Below are 12870 nucleotides of genomic sequence, written 5' to 3' on the forward strand. Positions count from 1 at the left end.
ACGTCTCTTCTACTTATTGGTGCAATTTTTGAGGCTGGTAACTCTAATGAACTTATCCTCTGCAGCAGAGGTAACTCTGGGTCTTTCTTTCATGTGGCGGTCCTCATGAGAGCCAGTTTCATCATAGCGCTTGATGGTTTTTGTGACTGCACTTGAAGTTTTCCGGATTGACTAACCTTCATCTCCTTAAGTAATGATTGACTGTCTTTTCTCTTTGCTTATTTGAGCTATTCTTGCCGTAATATGGACTTGGTCTTTTACCAAATAGGGCTATCTTCTGTATACCACCCCTACCTTGTCACAACACAACTGATTGGCTCAAACGCATTAAGAAGGAAATTAATTCCACAAATTAACTTTTAAGAAGGCACATCTGTTTATTGAAATGCATTCCAGGTGACTACCTTATGAAGCTGGTTGAGAGAATGCCAAGAGTATGTAAAGCTGTCATCAAGGCAAAGGGTGGCTACTTTGAAGAATCTCCAATATAACATATATTTTGATTTGTTTAACACTTTTTTGGTTACTACATGATTCCATATGTGTTATTTAATAGTTTTGATGTCTTCACTATTATTCTATAATGTAGAAAATAATAAAAATAAAGAAAAACCCTGGAATTTGTAGGTGTGTCCAAACTTTTGACTGGTACTGTATTTCCTCCCCCTTCCACACTTGACAGTCACCATTATCGTGTGACATATTTCAAATCATACCTCAGTGAATAAACTGCTGTACATTTTATTTAATATAATTGAAATCCATTGGTCCAATCTTTCAATGTGCACACCAGAGTAATACAGTATAATACAACTTCAGGCATTTGAACCATAGAAATATAATCTAGTATGGCTATGCTTGGATGTATGTAAGTGGTTCATACTTCCAACTATCCAATCTGGAGTTTATTGTAAGGATACACTGAGGATGGCAGTTTATGTACTATTGATGTGTTTCAGCTATTAAGACGTCTGATTCCGAATACATGAATACCTAAATGCACAAAAAAACATTTCACAAAACAAAAACAGTAAGATGTGAGACTGATGTAATTTAAGCAGGGTTGACCTTAACTCAGACGACCTCTTCCGGTTCGCTCCTCGCAGTTTATTTGCGTTTGTTTGTTGGTCTCCATTTATTTTTGGTGTCATGGTTTGTTTCGGCTTGTTTACAGTTAATAGGATGAAAATGAACAGGCCAAATAGCTGCCCATTCCTAAGCCTGTTTATACTGTACATGCTAATACTGGAATCAACAGGGCTGCTGCCTGGCTGCCTGCCACTCTACAGTAGCTCCCCATATCTGCATGATGATAAATGAGAGAAGATATCAGCTAAATAAAACTGTTACCCCTATGCCTGCTGGGAAAATGTGTATTATTCAACCAACAATGTGTATTATTCAACCAACAATGCAGCGGCGATAACAATGACTACAATGTTCAAATAGTATTACAAATTTTTTTATGCTTTAGTGGTGCTTGTTTGAGCTTGTCTGGCGCAATGGGACCAAAGGAATAGTCCCAAAAGTGCAAACCCCGCCCATCTGGAACTCCAGGCAGACTCAATTAAATGCTCAAACTACACTGAACAAAAATATAATAATGTAAAGTGTTGGTCCCATGTTTCTTGAGCTGAAATAAAAGATCCCCAACATTTTCCGTACGCACAAAAAGCTGATTTCTCTCAAATGTTGTGCACAAATTTGTTTACATCCTTGTTAGTGAGCATTTCTCCTTTGCCAAGATAATCCATCCATGTGACAGGTGTACTGGGGACAATAAAAGGCCAATCTAAAATGTGCAGATTTGTCACACAACACAATGCCACAGATGTCTCAAGTTTTGAGGAAGCATGCAATTGGCATGCTTACTGCAGGAATGTCCACCAGAGCTGTTGACAGATAATTGAATGTTAATTTCTCTACCATAAGCCGCCTCCAATGTCGTTTTAGAGAATTTGGCAGTATGTCCAACCGGCCTCACAACCACAGACCAGATGTAACCACTCCAGCCCAGGACCTCCACATCCAGCTTCTTCACCTGCGGAATCATCTGAGAACAAAAAATGGAAGAAACCATCTCAGGGAAGCTTATCTGCATGCTCGTCATCCTCACCAGGGTCTTGACCTGACTGCAGTTCAGGGTCGTAACCGACTTTAGCGGGCAAATGCTCACCTTCGATGGCCACTGGCATGCTGGAGAAGTGTGCTCTTCACGGATGAATCCCGGTTTCAACTGTACCGGGCAGATAGTAGACAGCGTGTATGGCGTTGTGTGCGCGAGCAGTTTGCTGATGTCAATGTTGTGAACAGAGTGTCGCATGGTGGCGGTGGGGTTATGGTATGGGCAGGCATAAGCTACAGACAACGAACACAATTGCATTTTATCGATGGCAATTTGAATGCACAGAGATACCGTGACAAAGATCCTGAGGCCCATTGTCTTGCCATTCATCCGCCGTCATCACCTCATGTTTCAGCATGATAATGCACAGCCGTATGACGCAATATCCAGCAACTTCGCACAGCCACTGAAGAGGAGTGGGACAACATTCCACAGGCTACAATCAACAGCCTAATCGACTCTATGCGAAGGAGATGTGTCACGCTGCATGCGGCAAATGGTGGTCACACCAGATACAGACTGGTTTTCTGATCCACACCCCTACCTTTTATATAAGGTATCTGTGACCAACAGATGCATATCTTTATTCCCAGTAATGTGAAATCCATTGATTAGGGTCTAATGCATTTATTTTAATTGATTGATTGCCTTATAGCATTGCGTCTTGGTGTTTTCCCCTTTGCTGGCGAAGCCGATTTCTGGAGATTTTCTTCCCTCTGGGAGAAACGACCTCTTCTCCCGAAAAATGGATGCCGTCGTCTGAGAGTTGCTGAGATGAGCCGAGCACATCCGTACCCAGTTGGAGAAGCCCATGGCTAGACATGCCTGGAACCACTGTGATGCCCTTTTCGACCAGGATTCCCAGTAGTTGAGCATCTGTAAATGGGCCCACTTGCCTAATGGCGATTCTCTCACTTCTTCTCAGGGAAATCCTAGTCATGGAAGGATCACCTTGATCGCCTGGGAGTGCATGTAGATCGATCACTGGAACAAGGGTTAGGTTAAATCAGCAAGTGTGGTGAAATCGCTTTATTGCCCCATGCTCATAGGCTAATGTTAATAGGTGAATGACATTCCGCATGCTTGGTAATAGTAAAGGAGGAGGAGAGAAGTGATGCTATGCTGATGATGTAAAGCTGTAAACATATGAATATCCGCTATGCCCGTGGGATATGAAGCGATGTGAAGTATATTGTGCTTACTGGATGAATTTAAAAGTGACAAGCCATTCAGACCAGCCATTCTGATAGAATTTTCATTAACTACATTTGTTCTGTCTCATGTGTAGAGCGTCAATATTTCATTATCATCGCATCCTTGATTAGGCTACTTATTAACGTTACCTTAGACAAAAGGCTTGTTTTTCAATACAGTATATGACTAAATCCCATGTTTTTGCTCATACGTTTCACAAACATCCATGTGCTTTTACGGAGAACGGTTAAAGGAGGTCTATACAACATTGAAGTTTATCGTACATCGTAATTTTTTAAAAAGAGTCTAAGAGCCTTATGAACTTGTCAAATAGCTGTCATGTACCGTCATCGTCATAGCTTTCCTGGTGGCACACACCACCAAAGTGGTTGACTTGAAAATGACAGTGCTCATTAACCGTGAGTTTGAGCCCCCTACGCTTCAAGAATTTTGATTAAGGTAAACACTGTTCACTGCTGGTCCACGCATATGTGACGAAGTAAATGATGATAAGAATGCACATAAAACGTTGTACATGTAAGGGTAGGCCTACACGTCCATTTAATATAACCTATAGTACTCAGCGAGCCCAGGGATTTACTATTTGTCCAGTTGCGGAGGACATTTCACAGCTGTGTTTGAGTGGACTAGCCGAAACTCCCAGATGTGATTAACCATTCACAGATTAGTTCCCCTCCAGTTCCTCTACTCAAAGAGCCCCTGGTTTTATGCCTCTTCCTCCATTAATCAAAAGCCCAACAGGTTTTCCGTAAGACCGTAATTCATCTGCCTTCTAAAAGTTGGCCTTATTTAACCGGTTTTAACGACCCATGGTGACGGCTCGCCAATTGTTGTTGTCTAGTACTGTCTTTTTGCTAGCTAGGGCCATCTACTTTAAGTGCTGTATGTCTTCCCAGTAGCCTACTTGGTGTGTGAACTGTTGACTGTCGACACATCAACCAGGATTAAGGGGCAGGGCAATGTGTGACTTGTTGTTTTGGTAATCAGTGGCTGTATTGGAGGGAGAGTGGTTTCTCCTCTCTTAGGCAATCAGCAATTAGTACCGGGAGGCGTGCTCTTCACCTCTGCTAGGCATTTAGCAATTATTGTCAGTACTTCAGTCTCCCCTGTTTTCTCAGCGGTGGCTGTAAGCAGCGGTCGTGTCAGTGGCAGTCTCGTTGCCGAAACAAAGACGGTTCTGCCGAGTTCTTAGAGGAAGAATCCTTCTAATTTTGTGTACCCTGTGTGCACAACCCATGTGGAATTCCTTGTCTCCCTTCCTGCTCTGTGGCTGAGTGCCTCATTGCGAGCTGACAGAACAGGGCTGAAGGATGATTAGCGAAAATGAAGGATAACTACTCTTCTGGAGGACCTATCATCCTTTCACGCCCTCCTCTCTACCTTATCTTCCTCTGCTAAAGCCACTTTCTATTATTCTAAATGTCAAGCTTTTGCCTCTAACCCTAGGAAACTCCCTCCTTAATCCTGGTTAATCCTCTCCCCCTCCCTCCTACCTCTCTGCGGACGACTTTGTCAACCACTTTGAAAAGAAGGTAGATGATATCTGCTCCTCATTCACTCATCCTATTGAGTCCCCTGGTCCCACTCCCAAAGAACTACCATACGTCTTGACCTCTTTCTCCCCTCTCTCTCCAGATGAAATCCTGCGACTAGTGAGGTCCGGCCACCCGACAACCTGCCCGCTCGAACCCGTCCCATCCTCCCTTCTCCAGACCAACTCTAGAGACCTTCTCCCATTCCTCATTTCCCTCATCAACTCATCCCTGACCACTGACTCATCCCTGACCAATGGCCACAGTCACTCCCCTCAAGAAACCAATACTCGACCCATCTGACATCAAACTACATCCCTTCTTTATTTTCTTTCCAAAACACTTAATCGTGTCTGCCCAACTCTCTCGTTATCTCTCTCAGAACAATCTTCTTGACCCTAACTAGTCAGCCCGCACTGCCAAAGCTGACTCTCTCTCCTCTGTTCTCATCTTCCTAGATCTATCTGATGCATCTGGCAATGTGAACCATCAGATCCTCTTCTCCACCCTCTCAGAGCTGGGTTTCTCGGGCTCTGCACACGCTTGATTTGCGTCCTACCTGGCAGGCCGCTCCTACCAGGTGACGAGGAGCTGTGTCTGCACCACGTACTCTCACTACTGGCTTCCCCCAGGGCTCGGTTCTAGGCCCTCTCCTCTTCTCTCTATACACCAAGTCACTCGGCTCTGTCATAGCCTCACATGGTCTCTCCTATCATTACTATGCTGATGACACTCAACTACATTTCTCCCCTGCAGGTGGAGACACATCTCTGCATGCCTGGCAGACATCTCTGCTTGGATGTCGGCCCACCACCTCAAGCTCAACCTTGACAAGACAGAGCTGCTCTTCCTCCCATGGAAGGCCTGCCTGCTCCAAAACCTCTCCATCATGGGTGACACCTCCACAGTGTCCCCCTCCCAGAGTGCAAAGAACATTGGCATGGTCCTGGACAACACCTTGTTACTCTCTGCAAACATCAAAGCAGTGACTTGCTCATGCAGGTTAATGCTCTACAGCATCCATAGAGTAGACCCTACTACACACAGGAAGCAGAGCATGTCCTAATTTAGGCACTTGTCATCTCCAGTCAGGACTACTGCAATTCGCTGTTGGCTGGGCTCCCCGCTCGTGCCATCAAACCCCTGCAACTTATTCAGAACGCCGCAGCCCGCCTGGTGTTCAACCTTTTCAAGTTTTCCCATATCGCTCCGCACACTCCTCTGACTTCCAGTCGAAGCTCTCATTCCACTACAAGACCATGGTACTTGCTTATGGCACAGCAAGAGGAACTGCCCCTCCCTACCTTCAGGCTACGCTCAAACCCTACACCTCAACCCGAGTACTCCATTCTGCCACCTCTGATCTCTTGGCCCTCCCACCCCTATGGGAGGACAGCTCCCGCTCAGCCTAGTCAAAGCTCTTCTCTGTCCTGGCACCAAAATGGTGCAACCAATTTTCCCCTGAAGCTAGGACAGCAGAGTTCCCTGCCCATCTTCCGAAAACATCTGAAACACTACCTCTTCAAAAAGTATCTTATAGGTTGACTCATTTTCCCTGGCTTTGTAAAGAATACAGCCTGATGAGAGCCCTATGTCCTTGTCCAATTGTGTTCCCACCCTCGAAGGCAGGCTTTTCAAAATGGGGATGGGACTAGTTTCTACAGGTTGACAGGAGCTATGTTACCGTGCACTGATTATCCGAGATCGCTCAATAATAATAATAACATACAGCCTTATTCATTTGAGCTGGAATCCACAGAAGATGAGTTGAGACAGCGAGAACAAGAATTGCTACACCAGCAAGCAGCGGCCGCTGCAGCCACTCTTGATCCTGGGGCGCAAGTTAGCCTCAGTGCATCTCATTAGGAGCAGAACTGGATACATGTTTTGATTATGATGATGATGATGATGATGAAGAGTAAAGGAATCACTTTGGCTTTATGACTTATATTAATCTTAATTTGAGCCAGTTTGCTACAGCGGGAAAATAATCATGCAGCAACAGGAAATGTGAATTATGTGTATCATAATTAATGGCTCAGGGTAGGGGTTGATAAATGTTTATTAGGGCAAATCAAGTCAGACATTTTTAAAGTGGAAATTACAAACTTTGGAAGGGTTCTGAAAAAAGTCTAATAGCTTTTTGTCATTCTCTCAGACGGTACCGCTTGGTGGCCTGCATATTATTTTTGGGGTTTGTTCTATGTGGGGAGAAGCTCGAGGAGATGTGAAAGGTCCTATAACAACAATCTCCCCTTGTATCAAAGTGACTCCGAACACCTCACTGCACCTCCCAAATACACCATATGCAAGTATTCCATTTGTAGAACTATAGTATTTATTATAGGCATTAGTAGTATTTTTCTTCTACTGTATATATGTCTTGCATACAATAAAATAAAAAACGTGACCAGCACTTGACCCCTGAATGTTCCAGGCAGGTTCCAGAATGTTCTTCGGCTGGTGAACCTCGTCTTGTGTTGGGCAATCTGAGCTGGTTTAGCAGGTTTTGGCGCTGTTGCGATGTTGGCAGCGATGTTGGGTTTGGGGATCTGTGACTTTGGCTGCTTGTAGACAACCCTCTAGTCCTTTCTGCGCTCCACAGCCAGGTGGACAAGCCTCTCCCTGAAGTGGTGCATTCTGGGCTTGTACACTTTCTTCACCACCCACTGATGCGACCTCTTGCAGAAGATTTGTTGGTACTGCAAGTCTCCTGGAACGACATGACATGTGGCCCTTGTAGTTCAGTTGGTAGCGCATGGCGCTTGTAACGCCAAGGTAGTGGGTTTGATTCCAGGGACCACCCATACGTTAAATTTATACACGCATGGCTAAGTTGCTTTGGATAGAAGCATCTGCTAAATGGCATATATTATTCTAAGAATGATAATGAGGATGTGTAACCATACAAGAAACCATGTCCATCTGTAAACGAAAAAGGCTACAGTAGACTGGTATGTGTTTTGTCAACCTGGTCTCAGAGCATTTGGTGTTATTCTGTACGTAAAATCCGATACACTCCTTTTAGTATGATATGTTACGTTTCGTATGGTATATTAGTTTGTATATGTCCATCACCTATTTCATTTGATATGTTGTGAATTACAATTCGTATTATAAGTGTAATACCCTTGCTAAAACCAAGTATAGAGTTTATTTGTTATAATTAATTGGTATAAGATTTAAAAGGTGATCTAATTACTCCTGATTTGTAATGTCGTTAATGCATTTCTTTTGAAGCAATGTTTCTTTAATGTACAAGTGAATAGGTTTGTTTACTTTTAAGTTTAAGTTTCCCACGTATCTTGTTAAAGCTTTGACCAATGAGGTAGCTTGTTAAGTTGTAGCCAATAGGAGAGTTGACTGGTTAACAGAAAGGCCTGGGAAGAAAGAGAGAAAAAGGTTGAAAAAAAAGAGAGGAGAGACGTTATCGGTGTTGGTGAAGAAAAACGACTAAAGGAAACGATAAAGAGAGAACAAAAACATACCTATAGAGTTTTGAAGGGAAATCCTGATTTATTTTCTATAAGAGAGTGTTATTATTTTGTTAAGAAAGACCTAGTGGAGACTGAAGCTGCCTTCGCATTGTGGAGACCTTCGACATCCTCGAGGTTAGCCTAGCATCGTGGGAGACTTGGAGAGAATTGCTTGTGACGATCGACGAGTTCGGGTTTCCAAAGGATGTCTGTTGCTGCTACGGAGAACTGGCTGCATTGATAGCTGTGTTTGCTGTAGATCTTGTGAGGACACCTGCACGGAACTGATATACTTTGCTGAGGCATTATCTACGGGTAGTGAGTAACTGCAAATGTGGGGTACTTCGGGACTTTGAGTATGTCGTCATTTTTTTAGCTCCAACGCGCGCCCAGGGTTTAAGCAAGCTTTGGACATGGGTTGGGGAAAAATCATTTATATTTTATTTATTTTGATGTGGTACATTGAAAATGTGATAATATAGATCTTGAACCTTATGTCTGTTGCATTGGTGGAGTAATTCACTGTTTCAGTTTCATTTAATGCATGGGAAAGCATATCCTTTTAATAACAACCAAGTCTATAATCATTTTATCTGAAGTTAATACCCTATTTGTCATTCACCCTAGCGAGTTTACAATAGGGATTCTTATTGGAGATGTCCTTCTCACCTATTATCCCATGCTGTTCAGATATAAGGTAATATCGTGAGAGTCAAATTCGAGCCTGGTGAGAGGGTTACATAAGTTACACTACCGTTCAAAAGTTTGGGGTCACTTAGAAATGTCCTTGTTTTCGAAAGAAAAGCAATATTTTGTCCATTAAAATAACTTCAAATTGATCAGAAATACAGTGTAGACATTGTTAATGTTGTAAATGGCTATTGTAGCTGGAAACTGCTGATTTTTTATGGAATATCTACATAGGCGTACAGAGGCCCATTATCAGCAACCATCAGTCCTGTGTTCCAATGGCATGTTGTGTTTGCTAATCCAAGTTTATCATTTTAAATGGCTAATTGATCATTATAAAACCCTTTTGCAATTATGTTAGCACAACTGTAAACTGTTGTGTTGATTTAAAGAAGCAATAAAACTGGCCTTCTTGAGACTAGTTGAGTATCTGGAGCATAAGCAATTGTGGGTTCGATTACAGGATCAAAATGTCCAGAAACAAATAACTTTCTTCTGAAACTCGTCAGTCTATTCTTGTTCTGAGAAATGAAGGCTATTCCATGCGAGAAATTGCCAAGAAACTGAAGATCTCGTACAACGCTGTGTACTCACTTCACAGAACAGCACAAACTGGCTCTAACCAGAATAGAAATAGGAGTGGGAGGCCCCGGTGCACAACTGAGCAAGAGGACAAATACATTAGAGTGTCTAGTTTGAGAAACAGACGCCTCACAGGTCCTCAACTGGCAGATTCATTAAATAGTACCCGCAAAACACCAGTCTCAACGTCAACAGTGAAGAGGTGACTCCGGGATGCTGACCTTCTAGGTAGAGTTGCAAAGAAAAAGCCATATCTCAGACTGGCCAATAAAAATTTAATATTAAGATGGGCAAAAGAACACAGACACTGGACAGAGGAAGATTGGAAAAAAGTGTTATGGACAGACAAATCGAAATTTGAGGTGTTCGGATCACAAAGAAGAACATTTGTGAGACGCAGACCAAATGAAAAGGAGTGCTTGATGCCATCTGTCAAGCATGGTGGAGGCAATGTGATGGTGTGGGGGTGCTTTGGTGGTGGTAAAGTGGGAGATTTGTACAGGATAAAAGGGATCTTGAAGAAGGAAGGCCATTTTGCAACGCCATGCCATACCATGTGGACGGCGCTTGATTGGAGCCAATTTCCTCCTACAACAGGACAATGACCCAAAGCACAGCTCCAAACTATGCAATAACTATTTAGGGAAGAAGCAGTCAGCTGGTATTCTGTCTATAGTGGAGTGGCCAGCACAGTCACCAGATCTCAACCCTATTGAGCTGTTGTGGGAGCAGCTTGACCGTATGGTACGTAAGAAATACCCATCAAGCCAATCCAACTTGTGGGAGGTGCTTCAGGAAGCATGGGGTGAAATCTCTTCAGATTACCTCAACAAATTGACAACTAGAATGCCAAAGGTCTGCAAGGCTGTAATTGCTGCAAATGGAGGATTCTTTGACGAAAGCAAAGTTTGAAGGACACAATTATTATTTCAATTAAAAATATTTTTTTCTAACCTTGTCAATGACTACATTTCCTACGCATTTTGCTATATTTCCTATTCAAACGTATTTCATGTATGTTTTCATGGAAAACAAGGACATTTCAAAATGACCCCAAACTTTTGAACGGTAGTGTACGAATTTGCAAAACGTATGATATGTTACGAATTCTAGCTAACTGGCTAACGTTAGCTAGGCTAGGGGTTATGGTTAAGGTTAGGGTTAAGTTTAGGAGTTAGGTTAAAGGGTTAGGGGAAGGGTTAGCTAAAAGGGTTAGAGGAAGGGTTAGCTAAAAGGAGTTTGAGGAGTATTTGTCTTGTAGACAGTTTAGTGTATTGGTGATTTTGTTTTCTCAAGAAGGGATTGTGCTTTCATAATGATCTTTGGCTGTCCTGGCTTGTTTTGCATCCCACATTCTCATTATGCTCCAGGATAGCAAGATGTGTCTGCTTCTTCATGCCCAGCAACCCAAAATGCTGCCGCTTTGGGTGTACTTCAGGAGAGCACTGTGGAATGAGTTACAACATTGATCCCCATTCGCAATAGAGATTTACCAGCCAGATCGCTTAAGATTGACTTCACAATTAGACATCTGTCCATGTCCTGAGGACGTTGGTAAATGCCTTCAAAACCGGCCACTAGGGGCAACAGTGAGTGCTATTACCATCAAATAGGCTAGGGCATTGTGAACGGAAGCGGTGGATGGGTGTAATCCCATGACTCCGGATCCGAAGGTTACGCGTTCAATCCCAGTGGTAGACATTTGTTGTTTTTTTGTAAAATTTACCCTATCCCAGACCTTAACCCTTAACCGTTCTGAGTATTTTTCAGTTTTAACCCTATCCCAAACCTTAACCCCTAACTTAACCATTCAGAAAGACTCTGGATCCGAAGGTTGCGTGTTCAATCCAAGTGGTAGATACTAGTTTTCTTGTGTGTTTATTTTACCCTATCCCACACGTTAACCCTTAACCATTTGGAATGAATGCCTAAACCTAATGTTTTAACCCTATCCAAAACCTTAAAATTTGACGCAATCCCATGACTCCGGATCTGAAGGTTGCAGGTTCAAGCCCAGGGGTAGACACATGTTATATTTTTGTTTATTTTAACCCTATACCAAACCTTAACCCTTAAATTAACCATTCAGAATGAATGCCTAAAATTCATGTTTTAACCCTATCCAAAACCTTAACCTTGAAATTTGAAGTTTGGAGAAAAGTGGATAACCGTCAGAATCTGAAGTCAAATTGATAAAACCGTGAGATCTTCTTGGATTTACGGTGGATTCAAACTGAACTCAACATCCAACCCAACCACTACTCACAGCCCTACACCAGTGACTTTGCCACTATTATAGTTCTATGATTTAATTTGCCTCCAAAACAACTGGTTTGGGTCTCAAAGCTAAGTGAGGGTTCAGCTCCTCACAGTTGGTCTAATAGGGAATGGGTGGGGAGAAGAACCCTGACACACACACACACACAATATTGTACAGCTAACCTTGTGGGGTCACACAATTCAGTCCCATTCAAAATCCTATTTTCCCTAACCCCTAACCCTAAACCTAACCCTAACCCTAACTCGTACTCTTAACCTTAACCCAAAAACCTAACCTTAACCCTAACCCTAAACTTAACCCTAGCTCCTAACCCTAACCCTACAACTAACCCTAGCTCTTAATCCTAATCCTTAACATAATTCTAACCCTAACACTAATTCTAACCTTAATCCTAAACCCCCTAGAAATAGCATTTGACCTCGTGAGGACTAACAAAATGTCCCCAGTTAGTCAAAGTTTTGTTTGTTTACTAACACGTCCACACACACACAGTGCCTTCATATTCACACCCCTTGACTTTTTCAACAATTTGTTATGTTACAGTCTGAATTTAAATTGGATTAAGTTTAGATTTGTGTCACTGTCCTACACACAATACCCCATAATGTCAAAGTGGAATTATGTTTTTAGATATTTTTACAAGCTAATTAAAAACGAAAAGCTGAAATGTCTTGAGTCAATACCTCTCCGTTAAGGCAAGCCTAAATAAGTTCTGGAGTAAAAATGTGCTTAACAAGTCACATAGTAAGTTTATGGACTCTGTGTGCAATAATAGTGTTTAACATGATTTTTGAATGACGACCTCATCTCTGTACCCCCTACATACAATTATCTGTAAGGTCCCTCAGTCGAGCAGTGAATTTCAAACACAGATTCAACCACAAAGACCAGGGAGGTTTTCCAATACATCACAAATAATGGCACCTATTGGTAGATGGGTAAAAAAAAGCTGACATTGAACATCCCTTT

Source organism: Coregonus lavaretus, assembly GCF_964263955.1.
Source record: "Coregonus lavaretus genome assembly, chromosome: 6".
Classification (NCBI taxonomy): Eukaryota; Metazoa; Chordata; class Actinopteri; order Salmoniformes; family Salmonidae; genus Coregonus; species Coregonus lavaretus.